Genomic DNA, 25,005 nt, shown 5'->3' with positions numbered 1-25,005 from the left:
CTCTGTGGGTTTAAAAAAAACAAAACAAAAAACAAAAGCATCAAATGAAGCTGGGCTGCCTGGCCCATGTCGCCTCTGCTTTATCTAGATCACTTGGGTACTGTCCAGCAAAATATCTCTTCAAGAACAGCATGGTGCCAGTAGTGGGTGCCAACCCAGGAGAAACACAAAAGACCCCTTCTCTTCGCACCAATAAGCCAACTGTTAAAAGATTAAAACATGTTGTGGAGATAACAAGAATTTAGAAGCTGGCAGCAGGTGTTGTACAAAGAAGCATTTGGCAGCATGGCACTTCTGCCTGTCTAATTCCAGTCAAAACAATCTTCTGCCCAGTTGTGAGGAAGGTCTGGAGCCGAAGAGCAACTTAGAGTGAAGAGGTTGAGTTAGGGTGCTACTTTAAATGCCGAGTCCTGCCGAGAGGAGATTAATGGAATATAGTTTATCATTGTTCAGAACCTGTAGGGATTCATTTCAAGATCTAGCTGCCTCTGACTTTTGCGATGGAATAGAAACTCCAACAGCTGTACCATAAATGATTCTGTGGACTGCTGTTATAGTTTCCCCACGAATATGTGGAAAGTCTGCACGGCATCCATTGTAGATAAAAATGGTCAATAGGTTACTTACAAACCCTTCTTGCTCTCAAGTATTGAATCAATGTCTTTTAAAATATATTTTGATTTTAACTTTTTTTCTCTAAAAACAACATTCCTCATTATATAGTTGGTAGATATAAAATAGACTAATCTTATAACACAATTTAAATGATTATTGAAGTAATATAGTTAGCTGGGCTTAAAGTATGTCACTAGATTCCTGTTCTTTGGTTCATATAAATAATGTTACTTCATAAGGGGGAAGTTAACAAGCATTTATGATTTGACTACTATGTGTAAAGCATTCTGCTAAGCTCTTTTTATAAATATCATTTCACAGAAGGTGGGTATTTCAGCATTTATTAGGAACAATTTGTCCTAAAAGCAATAATGGAATTCTAAAAGTCTCTGTGTGTGTCTCTGTCTCTGTCTCTCTCATGTTTGTCTCTGTGTCTGTGTGTCTGTCTTTCTGTCTCTGTTTTTCTTTGTCTCAGCCTCCATTTGTCTCTCTCTCGCTGTGTCTTTCTCTGTCTTTGTCTCTTTCTGTCTCTCTGACTCTGTTCCTGTCATTCTGTCTCTGTCTTTTTCTTTGTCTCTCTATCTCTGTTTATGTCTTTCTGTCTCTCTGTGTATCTTTGTCTCTGTTTTTCTATTTGTCTTTGTCTCCCACTCTCTTTTTCTTTGTTTCTCTCTGTCTTCTCTCTCTGTCTCTCTGTCTCTCTGTCTCTCTGTCTCTCTCTCTCTCTCTCTCTCTCTCTCTCTCTCTCTCTCTCTCTCTCTCTCTCTCTCTCTCTCTGCTTCTCTCTCTCTGCAATAGCTTCTGAGGCAATTGCCTTCCTCAAGTCTCTACTCAGCCTAATCCATCATTCATTCAACCACAAAAGCGATTTTTCTGAAATTCACACCTGACTACATCACTCTCAGTCGCCTCTCTGCTTTTACTCCTTTTGTTCTCACTGCTGGTATTGGTTTTCTTAATATTTGACAAGGGAAATTCATTCATCCTTCATGGCTCCTCTCAGTTGTACTCCATGATCTCTCTCTCTTTTCTGAAAAAGAAGCGGCAGATCTCCACTCTAAATTCATGTCATTTTTAGGTCACTTAGGGCATTGACAGCAGAGAGTCTTGTAATGGAGAGAAGTACATGCTGTCATTTGTGGCAAACATCTAGAGAACTTTTTTTTGACTCTTCCCTGTCTTTTGCTCTTTATCAGTCCTCATATTTCCACCAACAGAGACACCATGGAATTTAAGCTCTCATCCCCTTTCTTTTGCATTTTTATAGTAGCCCCTTGTTTTCTGGCTTCCACATTTTCCCTTCCCTGATCTCTTCTTCATAAAGTTGCCAGCATAATCTTCTCAAAGTGCAGGTCTGACCATGTCATTGTCATTCATCCCTCTAGGATGAAATATAGAGCTCCTAGTTTGATATTTCCAATAATCAACAATATAGTAGATCCAACCTTTTTCTTCAGTTCACATTGCTTCTCCTCATCTACTTTCTCTGTCAACTTAATCAATTCCACAAACTTGTCATTCTATTTCCTACATTTTCATGCACCTCTCTCCACACATGGAAAGCATCTCTCCTCATGTCTGTCTTCCAGAATCCTCCTGTTCCTTCTAAGTCCTATGTTTCTGAAGTTTTCCCAAATTTGCCCATTCCTATTCACCCATCATTATCGTTCCTTTTCTTTTTGTATTGCCCTGCATGCTTACCTCAGCACTCCCATCCTCGCCAGTAGAACAGAAGTTTTTCAAAGGCAAGTAATGATTCATTTTTTTTCCTTTACATCCTCAGCATCTATTAGAGTACTTAATTCATAGTAGCTGCCTGATAAATAAATGATTATTGAATTGAGTCACCCCAGGAAGAACCACACCCATTTCATAAAGGATTAGATAGCAATAGAAGAGCAAAATAAGCCCTAAAAAGACATTTCCTAAAAAGGAAATGGTCATGGAGAAGATATGACTTGGAGGGGGAATCTTTAAATATTAAAAAACTGGCCTGTGGAAGAGGGATTGGATTTGTTCTATTTTATCCCAGAGGACAGAACTAGAAGTGATTGTTATAGAGTTCAAAAAGGCAAATTTACAGGATGTAAAGCACAGAAAACAACAACTATTTCCAACAATTAGAGCGATTCAGAAGTGGAATAAGTTGCTCTAGCAGGCACCATGAATTTCCACTAAATTAAGTTCTCCAAAGTTTTTTTTTTAAATAATAGCTTTTTTATTTTTCAAAATGTATGCAAAGATAATTTTCAGCATTCATCCTTGTAAACCCTTGTGTTCCAAATTTTCCTCCCCCACCCCCACCCCCACCACAGACAACAAGTTATCCAATAAGGTTAGTTATATTCAATTCTTCTAAACATATTTAGATATTTGTCATACTGCACAAGAAAAATCAGATCAAAAGGGAAACAACTAAGAAAAAAAACAAGTCAGCAAACAACAACAAAAAGAGTGAGAATATCATGATGTGCTCCACACTCAGTTCCCACAGTCCTCTCTCTGGGTACAGATGGCTCTCTCTCTATCACAAGACCACTGGAAATGGCCTGAATCACCTCGCTTTTGAAAAGAGCCATGTCCATTAGAACTGATCATCGTATAATCTTGTTTTTGCTTCTACAAGTTCTCTTGGTTCTACTCACTTCACTTAGCATCTTCATTTAAGTCTCTCTAGTCCAGGCAAAGTTTTGATGATTATTTCTTGGATATATTGTAGAAGGATTTTCTTTAAAAAATTATTATTAGTTGGACTGGATGGTTTCTGTGACCCCCTTTCAACTCTAAAATCCTTTAATTCTATAAATTATATGTAATTTTCACAATGGGGATTAAAGTTCTTTTTTTTTTTTAAATTTGATGAAATTTGATCTCAATATGGTTTTGTACAGCTAAGTTACCAGGGGAAAAGGAGCAATACTCTGTCCTCTGAGCGTGCTAAAAACCAGAAAACTCATCGACTGTCTTATCATAAGGTAGCACAGCTACATAAATGAATTTTTGGCCATTGCCATAGAGATGAAATTCCTTGGCTTCCTTCATGCTCTGGCTTAACTTTGCTACCTGCTCCTTTTACCCTTTGTTTCCTCTGTCTTTTACTTTCAAGATTATGCAGTATATGTAAATCAAGTAGAGACCTTAATGATATTTCTCACACTCACGGGCTGAATCATACTGGTTTAGGTACTACTAGTTGCTTCTATGCCTTAGTTTTGTTTGTTGGAGCTGCACAATGAATATTCTAAATCAATGAATGCCAACTTATACCCATTGAGTTTAAATTTCTGGATGTGAGACAAGGCAATAGTGTGTTCCCATTAGGCAAGAGAATATTGGCAGTACTCTGGCCAAATAGCAACTGTTCCCGGGGTATCCTATTCTCTTGAAGGAAAAACTACTGGGAATTTAGTAATATATCCTTTGCTCAGAGGAGGGAGCACATGGCCAATTAACTCCTTCAGCAACAGTGAATACAATGTTCACATCATAGAGTAAATCTGGACATTGTCTTTGACCAGAAATACTTAATTCACAAAATATATCTCCCTGAGGAGGAAACAATTCATTAAAATAGAGTGCAAGTTCTAGCATAAGAAAGAACTTTATTATTAATGTGTTCTCACTCCTGGTTTAATTGAAGATATAGTCTTTTTGTCATCCCCAAACTTCAAACTTGAGGCTTTGAATCAAGTTTTAAATTGTAGCCTACTGTGAATTATCTATTAGAAACTTATCCAGTTTTTACTTATTTTCCTAAATAGCTTTATGGAACTGATTCATTTTGAAGTATATATTGTTGTTTTTCAGTCATTTTTCAGTCTTGTCTAATTCTTTGTGACCCCATTTGGAGTTTTCTTGGTAAAGATATCAGACTGGCTTGCTATTTCCTTCTCCAGATAATCTTACAGATGAGGAAACTGAGGCAAACAAAGTTAAATGGCATGCTTCGTCACAGAATTAGTAAGTGTGCAAGGCCAGATTTAAGCTCATGAAAATAAGTCTTTGACCTCAGGCAGTCTATCCACTGTGTCACCAAGCTGCCCTAATAGAAATCATTACTTTATTTTATATCAGCTTATAAGATGGTTAAATATTACAGAATTTTTGGTATTTGTTCTATAATGGGTGTGCATGCATGGGTAAACATATTTGGAGGAAAAAAAAACTCAAAATAGTTCTTTCTTTTGGTGTCTGAAAGTTCAGCAAAATCTGCGCTGGATACCTTAAAATGTTTGTTTTGCTTTCATGGACAAGTGATTGAAAATGAAGAATGTCCCATGGATTTTACATCATCCGTGTATATACATATAAATGTATGTATCATATATATGTATATATAAATATTCTAATGTGTGTATATCACATATATATGTTTATATATGTATATATTTACCCCATAAATATGTACATATATAGGTAGTTCATATGTATATATGACACATCCTATATATGTACATAAATACACATCCCATATGTATGTATATAGACATGTTTATATGGGGGATACACACACATATACATTAAGGAAAAATACAGGTGTATTAAACTTTAAATAGTTTTGCAAAATTCTTTTATTCTGAATTTTTTCTTCTGAATTCAAATCCCTTCAGTTGTTCAGATGAAAACATTTTGCATGTCTTAAATGCAGGGGATAAGCGAGCAAACCTTTCAGTTCATCCCATTTCATGCAATAATTAGGAAAATTGTTCAAACTGGTCCAGACAATATTTCGCACAACCGGCCTTTGGGGAAAGTGAAGGAATTCCAGCTTTGCAATCCCAGCAGTTCGATGACAGCAATCTTAGAATGATAGGCCCTTAGCATTTCCATCACTGGATAAAACTTTAAACCTTCAGAAAGGCTCTGGATTTGTTACGATGTTTGCAGTTCACTGACTATTTTTTTCTGTGCATACATATTTCAAGTGGGCTCTATGGTTATATCTATATAGCAAGTGACACGTTATGCACCCTAAATCGTTGCAGTGCGAAATATGCACAGAAAGAGGCCCAAGGAAGATACCAAGGTCGGTTTTATCTGGCACTGAACTGTAAAATGCCAGCTCTGTTGTACAGAAGATCCCTGGTTCTGAGCCCGGCTCATTGCCTGCTAAGTTGAGGATAGTATTTCACTTTCAGCAACTGTTAATATCCAGGGCTACCCAGGCATAATGACCCTAACATTTGTGACACATTGTTGAATTTTCTGGTTCTTTTAACTTATTTAAACCTTTCCCCCCTGATAGCCCCCTCCTCCCGCCCACCATTCACTGGAAGACTCTTGAGGAGAGCTAGCAGAAGGGCTCTCTCACTGATGGTTGGCCAATCAGAGTCCAGGCTGGGGATGGCTACTCTCTAGAAGGTGGTGCCTCAATCGTGCCTCAAAGATGATGTTCACAATTCCCTTATCTCAACGGTATTTATTCTTGGCTCATAAACAGTTTTAACTATGATGTCAGTTTAACTAGATTATCAATTAGTAGAGCCAAGAAATGTTTAAATAACAGAATTTTTTTTATTCTAAGATAGCCTTCAAAGCTTATTCCATATTTCTGATTTCCTCGAACATATAGCTCACCAAAATGTGATTATTTATTTGTTTCTATTTTTGAACTGATGTTGGCCCATTTACAGTGCACCAAATAAGGACTCCCAGGGAAGAATGATGGACTTCTATTCCTGAGGATCTTGAGGATATCCCTTGACTCCAAAGGGATTCTACCCATTCCTGTGTTTCATACTATCCAACCTATTCATGACTAGTATATTCAGAGATACTAGGGGTCTATTTACTCCAAACCCCTTTTTCCATCTCAGTATAAAACTGCACTTTTGTGAGTCTTTTGGGATGGGGGAGAAAGATGAACTATCTCCATTTTCTAAATTGAACCACCCTTTTGGGAAACAGGTATGTATGTAGCATCATTCCCTTTTTCACCCAAGAGAGGTACCCACTGGGTGGCAGTGAGATAGGGATAGTTGCCTTCTTTTGTGTAACTCTAGCTATGAATTTGTATAATTTCCAATAAACCCCACAGTTAGATCAACTTAATGAGTAATTTGTTTCTTGAAATCCCTAACTTCACAAATAATGTAGCCTTTTTAGCTTGTCTCATATTGATGTTGTTTTTTTTTTTTAATTTTAAGAAAACTTTATTTACATTGTCATTAAAATTTTTTATTATAAAATGTTCTTCTTTAAGAATGCTTTAAATAGCCAGAGGAGGTGGTATAGAATGACCAAGCTAGGTAGATGGTGCAGTAGATAGAATGCTGGACCTAGAGTCAGGAAGAATTGGGTTCAATTTTGCCCTCAAATTCTTACTGGCGATGTGATCCTGGGCAGGACACCTAAAAAGAAGAGCTATAAAATGGAGATATTAATAGCACCTATCTCCTAGAGTTGTTGTGAGGTCAAATGAGATAAAACTGTTCTAATGCTCATTCCCTCCCCTTTTGTTTTATTTGGTGGGCATCGTGGTTTGGGTTAAAGCAAAGACTTGATTTTGGAGATTTTCAAGAAATTGGTACTAGGAAAGCTAGCACAAATAAGAGCTTTATTATTATGCTGTATAGCAAGTAACCTCCCTGCCTCCAAAATGATATATACCTATACTATCTGGCAATATAGACAGATAGAGATTTGTCCCTATAGACATAAACTCCCCCACTTGAGGAGGAGAGAGTCCTGGTGGGGAAAGTACACATTTAAATTCAGGACTCAAATAGGATCATTTTATACCCTATGTTGGGTTTAATTAGCATGAGCACAGGTAATGGATGCCAGATGTGGGAGATGATATTCCTAATCAGACTAAGATGTGGGTGAAGAAATTCCTGTAGTTACTGAATTATAGAATGGTGAGATCCAGGATTTTCTTTATCTGATCCAGAAATTGGGTAGGGATTTGAGTTGGCTTTCTGCAAAAGCAGAAAAGGACCAGCTCTCTTTACTATTCTGAATCAAATATAAAATACCTCACTCCTTCCTACTTTTTCATTCAATGAGGTCACTTTACTATTCCAGGAATTTTTATCATATCAGAAGCCTTGATCTTTAACTGCCGAAAAACACAAACAAAACATACAAAAAAAAAATACAAGAAAGTGTCTGTCATTGTCCATTTGCTTTGTAGATATTAGGACTACTTAGCCTAAGTGACTCCCTATTGGAGTCTTATCATTATAATTATAAAATAAGCAAAACCTTCCCTCCAGAGACAATAGGTACATTATACAAAGACCAGCATATGCTTAATTTCCAAGGACTCAGATACGTAAAAGTAGAATGGGGCAGAGTAGAATGTTATCCAGAGAAAATATACTCATATGAATAATCTAGAAGCCAAATGGGTGAAGAATGGAGGAAAGACTTTGGACAAAGAAGGTGGAAAGAGAAGGGTCATTATCATTAAATATCCTACAGTACTACCTGAACAAGAAGAGAAACCATATAAGGAATTTGGATCACAAGCCTGGCATGGAATCATAATATAGCAGTGATGGGGGACCTCAATTATCTGGACATCTGTTGGAAGTCATTCTTTGCCAAAAACAGTAGCTAATAATTTCTTGGCTTGCTTTAATGGCAATTTCAGCTTTTAAAATGTGAATGAAGCAGTGAAGAAAATTACTATTCTAAGCCTAATTCTGACCCATAAGGAGGATTTGACTGCTGAATTTAAAATTATGAAAATCTTAAGTGCTTCCTCCAATCTTAGAAATTGTTGGGAAGTCAGTCAACACTGACTTAAACACATTATTAGGCACTGTGATATGTGCTAGAGATTTGAAGAAATGCAAAAACATAGCCTCTTCCCTCAAGGAGCTTACATTCTAATCGGGGAGATAACAGGCAAACAACTATATGCATATAGGACATGTATGGCATAAATGGCATGTCACGTTAGAGAAGAGGGGACGAGGTAAAACATTTGGAAGGTGTGATTTGAGCTACATACAGAAGGAATTGCTAGGGGATGGAGGTGAGGAGGAGACTATTTTAGAAATGAGGGACAATCAAAAGGATCAGAGTTGTATCACCTCATTGAATGAAAAAGTAGGAAGGAGTGAGGTATTGTATATTTGATTCAGAATGTAAGTTCATTAAAATTTAACCAATAGTGGAAGTGACATGGTCAGACACAAACTTTAGAAAGAATATTTTGATTATGATGGAATACTATTATTCTATGAGAAAACACAAGGGAGATGGTTTTAGAAAAACCTGAGGATATAAACATAAACATAAGCAAACAAATGAATGAATAAATAAACAAGCAAACAAATATACATATATACATACATAAATATACATACATATATATGTATATACACTGATGCAAAGTGAAATGAACAGAACCAGAAAAACATTATATACAGAACAGAAATATTGTTAAGAAAAAAAAAAGATTAACTGTAATACAGTGATCCAAGAACTTCTGAGGAACTCATAATGAAAAAATACTATCCACTTTCAGAGAGAGAGAGAAAACTGATGAAATCTCAGTGCTGATTGAAATGTAATATTTTTTTCACTTTTTGTTTCTTGATTTTTTTTTATAGCATTGCTAATAAGGAAACATTTTTCATGATTTCACATGCATAATTGATATCATATTGCTTGTCTACTCAATGGGTTGAAGGAGGGTCTGGAAGGAGGGAGAGAATTCAGAACTCAAAATTTAAAAAAATTAAAATTAATTTTAAAAATTAAAATAAAGTAAAAAAGTACTATTAAAAGAATGAGTTGTGAAAATATAGTGGTTGTCACAAGAGTCAATATGGCTTTTTCAAGATCAGGGGATAGCACACTACTTTCATTTCCTATTTTGACAGGATTACTAGAGTGAGAAATCAGAAACAATCTCTGTTCTCAAGGAAATGCATGGAGAGAGGGGAGAACAACTATTACCTAAAATGTGTATGTATGTATGTATATATAGACTAAATACTATACACATGTATATATATGCACATGCATATTTTTATATATATGTTATACATATACATACACAAAAACACATACACATATATATTAGTAGAGAGAGATCATTAAGAATCGGAAAAGGGTGGTGGGGGACTGTTTTACAGAAAAGGCTTTATGTCAGAGCTGTCATATGAGATGTGCTTTGAATGTAGTTAGGGATGTAGATGGAGAAAGATCATTCCAAGTCCAGAAAACAACTTCTGCAAAGGCACAAACATGGAGATAGAATGTTGGATATACAAATTTAGTAGTCTGAAATATTAAACACATGATGGGTGGATATGTATCCATCCTGAAAACATAGGTAGAGCTGTGATGAACTTTCAATGTTGGAAAACAGCATTTTATCCTAAAGCAGCAGGGAGCTACCAAAGCTTCAAGAATCTCATTGTCAGACCTTTAGGTCCTGGCAATATTCCTGATATTTAGGAATATCAATTTGACAGATGTGTGGAGGATAGATTAGAGAGGGAGAGAAGCTAGAAGCAGGAGACTAATTAGATGGTTAATGCAATAATTCAGGTCATTGGTGATGGAGGGCTAAGCAAGGGTAGTGACTGTGTGGTTAGAGACAAGGGGACACATGGGAGATTTGTCATAGATGTAAGATTGACAGACTTTGGCAACTTATTAGGTATTGGGGGTGGGGTAAAGGAGAGCTAAATGGAGTGTAACTCTGAGGTTGAGGACTTGAGGGCTTGGAAAAAGGGCAGTATTCTTGACAGAAAAGATAAGTTAGGAAAAAGGATCAATTTGGGAGAGAAGAAAAAGTTTTTGTTTAAGACATGTTGAATTTGAGAAATCTATAGGACATCCATATGGAGAAATGTTAGAGCACATTTGACATATTTTTTCAGTTTTTGGTGCCACATTATAGTAAATTCAACAAATGTCAGAAAATAATGACTCTAGAAAAGAGAGAGCCATAAGATGTCTGAGGATAAAGTCTTCACAATATCAATAATAAACTTCTCTAATACTTTAATTTGCAAAGCACGCTCCATATACTATCTCATTTCATCCTCACAACAACATGGTGAGGTGAATGCTGTTGTTTTTACCATTTTGCAGATGAGAGAAGAGAACTTGGAGAGATCAAAGTACTTGTCCAGGATTACATAACTAGTAGGGCTAAGGTAGGATTTGAACCCTGCTTATCCTGGCACCAACCTTATATTTTGTCTACCATAACATGCTAAATAGATGTCAAAGATCATTAAATTCTGTCCTCTCATTCACTGAAAATCAATGATAGGAAGTAACTTGCCCAAGATTTCTCAACCACTTTTCAGAGTAGAAAAGAAGTATGAGGAGATTTTGAAAATAAGGAAATGTTTGTAAAACAAAACAAATGAATTTATATTATTTTTGAATTTCACCATGGGCACAAATTCTTTTTTATTTTTTTCCCTTGAGGCAATTGGGATTAAGTGACTTGACTAGGGTCACACATCTAGGAAGTGTTAAGTGTCTGAGGTCAAATTTGAACTCAGGTCCTTCTGACCTCAGGGCTGATGCTCTATCCACTACGCCATCTAGTTGCCACTGGACCCAAATTCTTATATTTTTGTTTCTCTGTCACAAATATTTATTAAGGACACATTAAGAACTAGGCATTGTGCTAAGCTTTGGGATCCAGACAGGCAAAAGATGATCCTTGCTCTTAAGAAGTTCATAATTTAATGGGGGAGAGGCTTGCAAATAACTATGCTATAATGCTTCAATTATATTTGTGGATATTAACAACTTTCTTTACTTTGAAAATGTTAAATACCCATGTTTCCTTTAGAAATACAGCAGTAGTGTCTTAGAAAGAATAAAAATTATCCTATGTACTTAGAAGCAGAGGAGGCTGATTGTTTTTGAGCATGTGAACATTTTCAAAACAGCAAAAGCAGTCACTTTTTATGCTAAAAATAACAGAACTTGCAATGCACAAAGATCACTGTAAACATATCATGCCTCATTAGTTCATCTATTTTTTATAAATAATTTTTTAGTATCTTTTGCTTTTATTTATATTCCAGTGATGCTTCCTTTATAACTAAGACTTAAAAAGAAAGGAAAAATATTAAATACTACAGACAAAACCAACTCATATAACATTCCACTTTAGTTACTTACCCATTTTATACAGAGGAAGGGAAATCCTCCTCATATCTCTTCCATGAAGCTAAACTTTATCATTATAATTTTACAGCATCTAGTTTTGTTTCATTGGTCCTTCTTTCCATTTCCTATAAGTGTAATCATTGTGGATATTACTTTCCTGCTTCTACTTTCTTCTGTTTGCATCAGTTCATATAAATCTTACCATGATTTTCTATAGTCATCACATCGATAATCCATTGCATTCATGTGCCTCAGATTACTTAGTCATTTCCCAGCTGACAGATGTCTGCTTCTCCTTTTTATTCTTTGCTACCACCAAAAGTGCTGCTATGAAAATGTTGATTTATGGAACTTTTCTTTTTTTTTATTCCCTTAGCAATAGAATCTCTGGTTCAGACTTTGAACATTTAGCTCACTTTCTTCACATATTTCTAAAATACTTTCCAGAATGGCTGGTTGACTAAAAACTTCCACTAAAGGTATATTTGTCTTTTCATCTTTCCACAATCTTTTTACCACTATTTTAACCTTTTGTCATCATTGACAAATTGTTAAGTACACTAATGTACTTATCAAGTGTTACACTCTTGAATGGACTTTTTCTTTGTATAAGTGAGATAACATATATAAAATTTGTTGTATTTTTGCCATGAAACAATCCAAGTCACAGAATGAAAAGTAAAATAATATCATCATCAAAAAATGACACAAGTTTTCTAAATTTCTTAAGAAGAAATTCATTCTTGGTTACAAAATATTTAATTTGAATTTTCTACTTTTGGGAGAAATGGATATTTTGTTTTATACAATTTCATTCTTGTTTAGTGTGTGTATCCTGGCTTATCCTTCAGTCTTAAATGTGAGGCTTCATTCTAAAGTGGATGACCTATGGACCTGGAATCAGAAGGACTGGATTCCAAACCAGCTTTTATCATTTTGCTGTTACCTTTGTCATGAGCTGTTATTCTGGCCAAGTCACTTAATCCCACCCATCATTGGTATCTAAGATATAGCATTTACTTCCTAGTCTTATAGGACAATTGTGAGTGAATATGTGCATAAAACACTTGGTAAATACAAAATGCTTTTGCTATACAAGCTATTATTATTAATTAATGACTAAAAAACCAGTTGAAAAACAAATATATGTGATGTAGTAATGCTTTTAGTTTAATTAATCTCTAACTAGATTAAACTGTAATATTAATATCCTCTCTAAAGTTTTTTTTTCTTTCAGAAAGAATGCTTCAAAATCCCCCATTTTCTTGTATTAGTGATATATACCAACATTATTATTTTGGGGACACATTTCTCTTGCTGCAATTTTCCATATTTTCTTTCCTTATGTCGTGCACCGTATACAGAGCACTTATTGTTCACATAGTGGTCTTTTTAGGAATATTAATACTAACACAAGAAGCCTGTTTCTTCTATTCTATTTATCTCAATTCATCAGATACTTATGAAATTCAAGACAAAAGCAATGTATTTCTCTTCAAATAGAGTAAGTTTTAAAATGTAAACACGGATATTTTTGTCATTTAGCGTAAAGAGAGAAGGGGGTAAGAGAAGAGTCAGATGAATAGTATGAGAAGTCTTTAAAATGGGAAAAGACACTAATAATTGGGGAAAGGGAGGAGTGAGAGAAAGTTTTATGGAGGAGCTAATCCTTAGAGGAAGATGATTCCACTCAGTGCCACATAAGAAATCCTGAGATGTTATGACTGAAAATTGATGTTTTTTTCTGAATGAAGGAATGGATGTTTATGGAATGTTTAACTTCAGGAGAGGTGACATTCTCATCTCCTCTCCCACCTTGATTATATCCCTTTCCCTTTAAAAAAATCACACAAAACATAATTGAACTTTGAAAACTGAAAACTGAAATGAGCACAATTTGTGCTGCTTAAAAATTCTATTTCTCCTTGAGCAAACACAGTACCATCAATAAATGACAAAGAAGTTGGAACTTCGAGATGGGTTTGCTTTGGCAATCAACAGTGGCACATTAGTGCTGAAGTTGTGCCCATTATTGCAGATCAGTGCTTTCACTCTGAGTATGTTGAAGAATTATTGACAAAATAATTCTTGCAACAGGAGAAATTACTTGCACCCAATCGCATTTAGAATCCTATTTCTTATATTAAGCTTTATCACAGTCTAACACATTTCCATAAATATCATTGTAACAGGCAAGCCAAAATAAAGGGAACTGTAGTTTGCCTAAGTGCTAGATTGATAGCCTTCAAGACCAGAATTGTTTTTTTCCAATTAGCAACTGAAACTCATGCTTCCCAATTTTCTCCACTACTTATTTATCCTGGATTCCTTCCTAATAGCAAATATTTGGTATTCTCATCATCGAACTTTTATGTATTACATATATATTCAATACTTTAAATATTTAATATTTATTGCAATATTTATATGTTAATAATATTAATTATTAATTTTGATCATATTTCAATATTAAAATACTTTAAAAAATTTATTTCTTTCCAAGGCAATGTAAAGATTCTCTTCTTTCTTAGAGTTTTTTTAGGAGTTGATTACCTCACAGAATTCCTTGCCCATTGGCTAAAAAACTATGTAGTAATAATCTATTCCTTACTTTGCCTAGACTATTTTAGTGATATACATATGAAGCTCTCTTCCCTCCCTCTACTCCATGTGTTTCCAGAATGTTTGCTCTAGTCTTGCAGGTGTGAGAGAGAAAACACATGCATACACGCAGAGAAAGAGAGAATCTCAAAGACAGAGAGAAAGAGAGACAGAGAGACAGCGAGACAAAGACAGAGACAGAGACAGAGGAGAGAGTGATGCTGAGAGACAGAGAGAGAGAGACAGAGAAATGTAGAGAGAGACAGAGAGACAGAAATAGAGAGATTGAGAGAGACAGAGAGAGACACACAGAGAAAGAGAAAAAGAGAGATTCAGAGACAGGCAGAGATATAGATTCAGAGAGACAGAGAAAAAGAGAGAGAAAGAGCGAGATTCAGAGACAGAGAGATAGATTCAGAGAGACAAAGAGCGAGACACACAGAAAGAGATAGAAAAAAAAGAGAGAGAGAGAGATAAAGATGGAGAGAGAGGGAGGGGAGGTGGAGAGCAGGAAGCTGGAAAGTGTAAATGATATCTACTTGCTAGGCATTGATAAGAAAGGAGGAGAGAAGAATAGAAAGTAGATGAATTCACCAGGTCCCAGGAGTGGTACAGCAGACATATTTAAGCAATCATTATATTCTGTCTAGGCAATTAATCACTTCAGTGAAACAGTGAGTCAGATTATATATATATATATATATATATATATATATATATATATATATATGTATATATATATATAATATAATCTATGATTCTTGATTATCTTCAATTTTGAGTATTAATACCTTTCAATTACAGTCAACTACCCTGATAAGACTCTTCACACTTTCCCTTGCCCATGGACCCCTTCTTTCTCTGGGAATCTTTAAAGCTGTTGGGTTTTTCCATTTCCTTTCTCACAATCTTTCAGCCTCTCCTTTCAACTAGTTTTTAAAAAGTACTTCTCAGTATCCCTTGCTATTTAATCAGAGGTTTACAGATAGATTTTCATCATTCTGGCATTCTAATTTGGTAGATGTTTGCTTCCTGCTCTCATAACCAGAATCATTCCCATGCCATAAAGAGGTTTTGGAAGAAGGCTTTGGGGGAAGTTGTTTTAAAAGTTAAGTACCAAAATATAGATCCCTATGTTTTTTTAAAGTATTACCAGCTGGAAAAATTTTAATTTAAAGGCTTTTATCCAGGTATAATCAGTAACCTAAATATCAGAAATTCTTACTGTGTTCACGTTACATGTTATCTCACTGCTAAAATGCAAACCTTGGAAGTAAGAACTATTTCTTTTGTACTTTTTATCTTCATTACCAGCACAGTACATCACACAGGGTAGGTTCAGAATAAATGTTGAATTGACATGTTGAATTAGTATTCTCAGTGCCTTTTTTTTTTGTTTTGTTTTGTTTATTTTGTTTTTGCTTTTGCTTTCCCTGGCTTAGTTAGGTATGAGGATCGAGTTTGATAGAATCCCTTATTTCTTTATTTTTTGCACAAAGTTTCTGCAATGTTGGAATTAATTGTTCTTTCAATGTTAGATAGAATTCCTGTCAAAAATCTTCTGGTCCTGAGCTTCCCCCAATCTTTGAAAATTTATTTATGATTTGCTCAATCTCCTTTTCTAAAATTGGATCATTTAAATTTTCTATTTCTTGTTCTGTTGGTACCTAATTGGGCAACATTTCTAGTAATTGATTTGTTTTTATCTATTGTGAATATTTTAATTTTTGAATACATTATCATGTTAATTTAACTCTTTAAAATTATGTTAGCTAATTGTCTATTTTCTAAGGCTAAAATGGTTCCTAATTATATTTCTTCATTAATTTTAACTTTATTTCTTTTTTGCATTTTAAAGTTTGTATTTAATTGCTTTTCTGTTCCTTTCACATTATAAAAATGGCATTGAAACTCATTGATCTGTACATTCTCTCTTTTGGTGATGAAGGTATCAAAGATTAAAATTTTTCTATGAAGACTACTTTGCAACCCATAATTTTTGACATGTTAACTGCAATTACTTTCTTTGATGTAATTAGTATTTTATGATTTGTTCTTTAAATCATATATGATTAAGAGTTATATGATTTAGATTCATTAAAATTTTAATGCTTTCTTTAAACACATGAGTCTGACTTTTATTGCATTGCCCTTGTTAACATTTTAGGAGTTGTTTACCTCACAGAATTCTTTGCCCATTGGCTAAAAAACTATGTAGTAATAATCTATTCCTTACTTTGCCTAGACTATTTTAGTGATATACATATGAAGCTCTCTTCCCTCCCTCTACTCCATGTAGAGTTATCTTCCATATATCTTAACAACAACATATTGTTAGATTCTACTTTCTAATACATTTTGTTATTCTCTTCCATTTTATGAGTGAATTCATCCTTTAACATTCATCATAATGATTTGCAATTATGTTGTTTATCCTCTTCTTCATATCTTTTTATCTCTTCTTGCACTGTTCCATCGTGATAAAGAGAGTGGTTAATTAAAATAATTTGATCTCACTTCTCTAACTCTCTTGTCTATATCCATCCCTGATGTGACTCACTGGTGCTTATCCTTTTTGCCTCTTATAATTTCTCTTTGTGATCCTCTTTGTAAAATCGATTTATTTCGATTTTTATTATTCCCTCTAGAACCCTGCAGTTTCTCCTAAAATCCCTCTTTTATTCTTTCCTTTTCCCTTTCTCATTTTTCTATTGAATTTAATGTATTTCTGCATCAAATTCTGTAGGGTTTTTGTGTAAGGTATATATATTAAACCTGCCTTTGTCTAATTCAGAAAAAAATTAAGTTTGTTGCTTTATATGAGATTATGATTCCTATCCCTGACTTTTTAAAAAATTCAATTAAGGATAAATAAATTTGGTATTAATTCCCTCATTTTAGGTTTTTGTGGATATTGATTTCCCATATATCATTAAAATAGCATGTTGTTTTTGGATGTCTATTTTGTATGTCTTTTCCTCCCTGGTGGTGTACTATTTCGCTGACATAGTCCAATTAGGAGAATTAGTATGTTATTCCTCATTTCTTTCCTATTGTATTTTTTCCACTTCTCAAAACATCCCAAACAGGTAAACAATGTCTCCAGACTTTGCATTTGTTTTTCTTTACTTTCTATGTGATCCTGGAATTCACTAGGATTCTGGAGGGATGCATTTCTTTATCTTCTATAATTATGTAGATAATTTGTCATCATCTGCCCCTTCCATTCCCACAAATATACTTCATAAATTTCTCCTGTGTCTTTTTTTTTTTTTGTAATTCAAAGATTCTGTTGCACTCTGGTCTTTTCATTATAAATGTTTGGAAGTTCTACATTTTTATCAAATGTACATTTGACCTCTTTGGATTATATTTTTAAAGTTTAGAAGAATAAGTTGTTCCTTGTTAAAAATGCCTTTTAAATATTGTATTTTATTATTTCTTTTCCTTTGAGATATCTGCAGCATAGTCTTGTGAATACCTTTGTACTTGATTTTCCCCCAGTTGTTCACAGGAGTTTTTCTTTGGCTTAGAAGCTAGGTAATGTTGAATATTTTCAATGTGGGATTTCTTTTTGTAAGTGACTGCTAGGTTCTACTTTTATTTTACCCTAAGGTTTTAATAGTATTGGATAGTTTTCTTTTAGATTTCTTGAAATATAATATCTAAGAGTTCTGTTTTGTCTTGGTAGTCAGAGAATTCAATTGTTATTAAATTACTTCTCCTTAATCTGCTGTCTAGGTTTGACTTTGTTCTAATTTTCATGTTGAGTCAGAGTCATTGAGTTCTGCTTGATTTCTCCATTTGATTTCTACTATTTAGATAAGATTTTTCCATTTACTGTTCTTACCTATTATTCTCCTCCTAATTTTTCTCTCAAGAGCTGCAATTTCCTTTTTAAACACTCTCGCCTCCACTTCTATTGGCATATTTTTGGCCAAATTTTTTTTTCACCCTCAGACTCTATTTGTACTTATTGTGGAGTTACCTTTTTTTTTTCTGCTTCTCTTGTTACTCCTTAGATTTCACCTATAATATTTCTTCATTGTATTTGGAGTTTCCTTATGTATCTAGCTTGACTTCTTGTAATCTTATATAAGGGCCAAGATTCACCCCATTCCATAGTTTTGAATGGATTGAGTGGACACATTCTATTTGGTTCTATCACTTCAGTAGTTTAGATGTAGCTGCTGCTGCAGTTCTAGGTGGGCTGACTGGGATCAGCTCCATCCTCTACGGAAACTGCACTCATCACCTTTTATAGTCCTGATGTATCCCAAACAGATGTTGAAGATTATGTGACTCCATTTCCTTTCTTGTCCCCATCCATCCTGCCTTCTCCCTCATCCAAAACGTTCAGTCTTTACACTTCCTTTGCCTCTTATGAATTTAGCTTCAACAGAAAGAACTCTTGGAATGCATTCACTTTTCCTTCTCTGATAGCACCCTATGGGGGATGGCACTGTCCCCAGCTATGTTTCTGGCAGGTCAACCTCTGTATCCCATTGACTTCTGGTCTTATTTACTATATAGTTAATTCCATCCTCATTCCATCACTCCTGGTCCTTGTTTCAAGTGCCCCTAAGGTTCTGACCATCTTATTGTGTTGTCTAAAACTCATTACAGGAGTTTGCTGGTGTTTCTCTGTGGTCTTATTAATCATTATTCTATCTGTTGACTCTTTAGATCTTTTCTGGGGGGGAAGTTGTCAGAAGAAATAGATCCCTTTAAGATTATTTGAATTTTCATCTTAACTGGATTTCAGTAGGACAATATTTTGCACGATAGAGCTACAAAATAAATATTTATTTGATCAAATCGATTTTTAAAATGTTATTGAATTATTTTTCTTGTCTACTTAAAATGCTAATGCAGGTAATGATGGATTTTCATAGAATAAAATATGAAAAATGTTTAAAAAGAAATAATTATTATGTTTTAAAAGTACCATTTAAAGTCATATTCTACAAGGTAAAAGTCTATGTGTATGACTGCTTTTGTTTTCTTATACAGTATCCTGCATGTAGTAGATATTCAATAAATTATACATAATATTTTTGCATATTTTCTCTCCCCTTCGAGAATGAGTTTCTTGAGGCCAGAAGCCATAATTTGGCCTTTCTTCATGATTTTAGCACTTAGCACTGGCACATAATTAAGTTTATTGATAGCAATAATGCTTATCAATTTATTAACTAACTACTTACAAGGAAATTGAGCAATCATACTTTATATCAGTAAAGCTTTCTTTGGGAGAGCAACATTTTGATGATTTGTCTATTGATTGCTTTTATCTTGATTTATTTTATCCCCAGTGTAGTTTGAATTTTGATAATAAAAATGATCTGAACTCTGGCTAAAAACCACAGTTTTCTAGTGAGCAATATTCAATATTTTCTGCTCCTGTGCCCTCCCATCAGTTTGATTTAGGGATTCATTGTCAAATAGAAGTTCTGATTGTGCTTCTCAGTATGATGAGCAAAAAAAATAGTCCTCTTTCCTCTTGTATTACTGTTTACTAAAACAATTGAGATCAAGCACTAAGAATTGCTTGAGTGTGTCATTTAATTAGCCTTTCCTATTAAACTAACATTACGAAATGGCTAAAACTATGGCTAAATTAAAGGCAGAATCCTTTTTTAGAGGACAGCACATTTTAGATGAGTCCAGTAAACACAAAATCCAATAGGATTTTAGAGGAAAGATCAGAGAAGACTTCAAGGAGAAAATGGCATGTGAGCAGGGTGACTTAATGAACAATTTTAACAGAAAATGGGCATTTGAATCAATTTTTACAGCACATTTTAAGAAGGGATAGTGAAAGAACTGCATATATCCAGAATAAAGTGACCATGATGAAGAGAGGAGTAGGGAACATGCTACATTAGGATTATGGGAGGATGATGGGGATTTTAGTCCAAATCAGAGAGGGCTTTGGCTGGGCTACAAACATGAAAATCTATCACGTGGAAAATAGATTTGACATTTTGTGTTTAACTTGAAAGGACAGAACTAGAATGAATGGGTGGAGGTTATTGGGAGATAGATTTTTGGACACCATAAAGAAAAATCTTCCAACACTTAGTAAAAAAAAAGAGAAGTGGAATGGGTAACATTGAGAGAGAGAATTTTCATTCATTAGAGTTATTTAAGCAATGTCTGCATGTCTATTTCTCAAGGATAGAAGGCAATTCATGTTTTGTGCCAGAGTTGAGCCCTTAAGTCTCTTTTATGATCCTAAACGAATGAGTTTGAAATAAGAGGGAAAGATAATGAATTTGTCTTTAGATGTTACATGAGTTAGTTTTAGGTACATGCTGTTTCAAAACCACTATGTGCACATGCATACTATAGTTAGGGAGGCATTCATCAATTATTTTTCTTGTTTCACTTCTCTCCTGCTGATCTCAGTGCTAGTTTTGAACATCAGCAAGGATTTCCCCATGTAAAGTCTGTTGGCTACTCCCATCTTTTTAACCCTATTATTATTCATACCCTCCACATCTTAACATAGACCTTGGCACATAGTAGGTATTTAATAAATGCTTGCTGATTTTCTCTTTATGTTAATATATTCTTGGGCATAGAAAATCTAAGTTGTCTTATTTGGTCATTTATATTGGTGGTAAAAATAGACAAACAAAAACTAAAACAAAGATCTTCATATGAAAAGAAAGGCAAAAATGTGTGTACATAAAAATTTTCATGTTGTCTCCTTGTTTTTTTTTTTGTTGTTGTTTGTTTTTTTTTAACAAGCATTCCCAATTCTAGCATAGTGCCTGACACATAGTAGGCACTTGATAAATGCTTGTTGATTGACCAATTGATATGTATATATGTGTATTTACATATGTATATTTATTGTGTTGCTTGTAAGACAAAGGACAATGTATTTGAAGTCAGAAGAGCTGAATTCAAATCCTGATGCTGTCATTTTCTATCTCTAAGATTTTGGACAAATTATCAGTTTTTTTCCTCCCAGTGAAATGATAAATTTAGATTTGATATCATATTGAATTCCTTCTAGTTCTAGCTCTGCGATTCTTTAATCATCTGGGCCTTTGGAATTCCTTCCTACTGAAATTCTATATTGTTAAATATAGAAATATTCCCTCTTTAGACAACATCTGGTACATTGTGCCCCTCTTTAAATGTGGTCATAACTCAGAATTACAATTCTGTAATTATTGACCTAAAACCAATGATTCTCAGAGTGTTTAGAGTGAAAGGTTGCATACATTCAAAATGAACAACTTTCTATAAACTGTCTATAATTTAGTTTCTTGTGTCTATTTTCCTTGTCTGCATAAAAATATTTCATTATGTCTAAAGTATTAGAGTTTTTCCTGCAAAAATTATTTTAATCAGTGCCATTACAGAATGTTTTCACTATTTATGTTCTTATTTTATTTGTGCTATTTAGGATTGGATTCTACATAATGCTATTTTTTCTATAAGGCTTTGTGTGATATTTAAAAATAACTCATTTGAACAAAATAGAAGTTTTTCCTATTCATTTATATGAGATCATTAACCTCATTAATAATTAATATTTGACAGAGGCCAAAGCTGGCTATCATTCACTTGATTTATTAAAATTTATTGAAATTTAAAAGGAGACAATGCTTTATTTCATGAAATCTAATGACTATCACTCCTCAACAAATATTTGCAGATAGTTGTATGCTATTATTCCAGAATTCTAGGAAATCACTGATTATAATATTTATTATATTTGCTTAGAAATTTTGAATATATTTAATTTTTAGATTACAATTATTATTAGAATTTTAAAAATTAAGTACTGTTGTTAAATTGGACTCCTTGTACTCTGAACTGATATATATTTATACATATACATACACATATGTTTATGTATATAATTACAGCTTTATATACATAATTTATATATAATTATATAATCAATGTATACACACATGTATAATCAATGCATACATGCACATATAATATACAAATATGCACATATGCATATATGTATGCCAAATATATATGTATTTGAATGAAAACATGTACAAGTACATGCATGCACATTTATTTATACACACATATACATATGCATATGCAGGCATATATTTATACTTGCATATATATATATATATGAATAAAGTATATATGTGTATGTCTATATATGTACATATATATGTGTGTGTGTATTTATTTATTCTTGGAGATTACTGAGCAACTTTATTCAAAGAATACTAAGAATAAATATAGAAAATTTGGATCACTACATCAACCATCAATGCAAATACAAAGACAAAGATTTTTGAAATTTTTGTTTCTTTTTTTTTGTTTGTTTTAAGAAAAGTGGGGAGGAAATAAGCATCTATATAATGCCTATTATATGACCAGTAATGTTTTGGGCACTTTTCAAATATGATCATATTTGTTTTATGAAGATCTATTTGGTGCTTTCTAGCATTTTTTTTGACAGGCATTTTTTATAGAAATGGTAACTTGAGAATAATTTCTAACTTGTTTAGGGGACATATTTAAAAAAGAGAGCCTAAAATAGAACCCTATAATATAAAATTAAATATAATAAAAGGCACAAACTGTGACAAGACAAAAAAAAATTATGGGAGGGCTTCCTTATTCTCAAGTAGTAGAAATTACCAAAAAAGAAGTGAGGATTCCTTGTATAAACATTGAATATTAGAGGAGGGGTAGCTAGGTGATGCATTGCAAAGAACATTCACCTTGGAGTAAGGAGGACTTGAGTTCAAATCCAGTCTCAAACATTTAGTAGCTCTGTGGCCCTGTGCAAATTACTTAGGCCCAAATACCTAAAAAAAAAAAAAAAAAAAAAAAAAAAAAAAAAAAAAAAAAAGAAAAGAAAGAAAAGAAAAGAAAAAAAGAGAAGAAAATTTAATGGGATGTTATAATGGGGGGGGGTAATTAGCTGACTCGATGGATAAAACACTGGGTCTGGAGTCAGAGAGACCTGAGTTCAAATGTATCCTTAGACCCTTAGTAGTATCATGTTGGACAAGTCACTTACCTTCTGTTTGCCTTAATCCACTGGAGAAGGAAATGGCATCCACTCCAATATCTCTACCAAACCCCATGAATGGTATATAGTCCACAGGGTCATGAAGAGTTAGATAAAGCTAAACAACTAACCATCAACAAATATTGTAATGAATAGGGAATTGGAGTTCTGGTCAGAAAGACCTGGGGTCAAATTCTTCCTAGCTAGCTGTGTGACCCTTGACAGGTCACTTATCTTCCCTCAGTTTCCTCATCTGTCAAATGGCTCAAAGGAATAAAAGTTTCCTTCCAGCTCTCTCTATATGATCATAAGGAAAAGGGAACAATAGATTACAATCTTTTTTTCTATTTCTTTCATCAAAATTCCTCAGCTCCTTTGCTCCTTCCACAGAAGTGCTAGTTCTACCTGTCTTCAAGACCAATTCTTGTTCTGATGCCTTTGGTCCCATTCCCTCTCACCTTCTCCACCATTTTGCTTCATTAGGAATCTTTTCTGTTTTGTGCAGCTTTCATTTCTCCCTCTCCACTGGCCCTTCTCCATTTTTCTGCTAATAAACTCAAACTTACAAATGCTTTCCATTGATCTTGCTAGCACTTTCTGTCCCTTCCCTCTAAACCCGTTTTATATATATATATATATATATATATATATATATATATATATATATATATATATATATATATATATATATATATATATATATATATATATATATATATATATATATACATATGTATATATAGGAATATGTGTATATATGTATTTATAGGAATATGTATGTATAAAGTGGGTATAGACTGATTGCCTCCACTTTCTTACAATCTGCTGTCTCCTCTACCCAATTCTCTGGCTTCCACTCCTGATACTCTACAATTCTCATCAACTCACTCCCCTGCTCAAAAACTGTCACTGGTCTCCCATTGCTGGCCAGAGAAAGCCCATAGTCTACTGCTCAGGGCTTTCTAAACTCTGACTTAGTCTTATTCTTCTAGCCTTCTTTCATATAACTTCCCAAATAGTTGACCTAGGCAAACTAAACTACTCAAATTACTCATAAATATAATTCCATAGTGCTACTTCTCTACTCTGCCCACTTGATTTTTCTAAAATGCCCTCCCTCATTTTATCTATTCAAATGCTTACTCAAGGACTAGCTCAAATGTTACCTCCTTCATGAATCCTTCTCTCTAGGGCAATGAAATCTGGGAACCTGGGGCTCTCAGAGGACTTTATCCTATGTTTATGCATTTATAAAACACTAATTTGATTTATATGTATTTTGTTAAGATATTATCTTAATGTGTGCAAGATAATATCCTAATATAAATCATGATCTTATATTATTAGACCAATAATAATTATATTGTTATTATTCTGGTCAGGTTTTCTTATTAATTCCAATCAGGATAATTTGAAGTAAACGTATTTGCATCTTCTCTTTTCTCCTAAAATGTAAAGTACTTGGAAGAAGCAAGGTTTCTCATATTCATCTTTATATCCTTTCTGTATCTAATGCAATGGCCAGACATAGCAGGGGCCCAGGAAATATTGGCTAAATGAATGAATCTGTATTCTCCCAACTAAATAAATAGCAGCTGAAGATAGAGCGGAGACTATGTCAGTACAGGAAAGAACCATTAGAAAGTGCATGAATTAAGGCTCTATTTATAGTTCCA

This window comes from Sminthopsis crassicaudata, chromosome 6 (genome assembly GCF_048593235.1).
Source record: "Sminthopsis crassicaudata isolate SCR6 chromosome 6, ASM4859323v1, whole genome shotgun sequence".
Taxonomy (NCBI): Eukaryota; Metazoa; Chordata; class Mammalia; order Dasyuromorphia; family Dasyuridae; genus Sminthopsis; species Sminthopsis crassicaudata.
Note: the sequence above shows the minus strand (reverse complement) of the source record.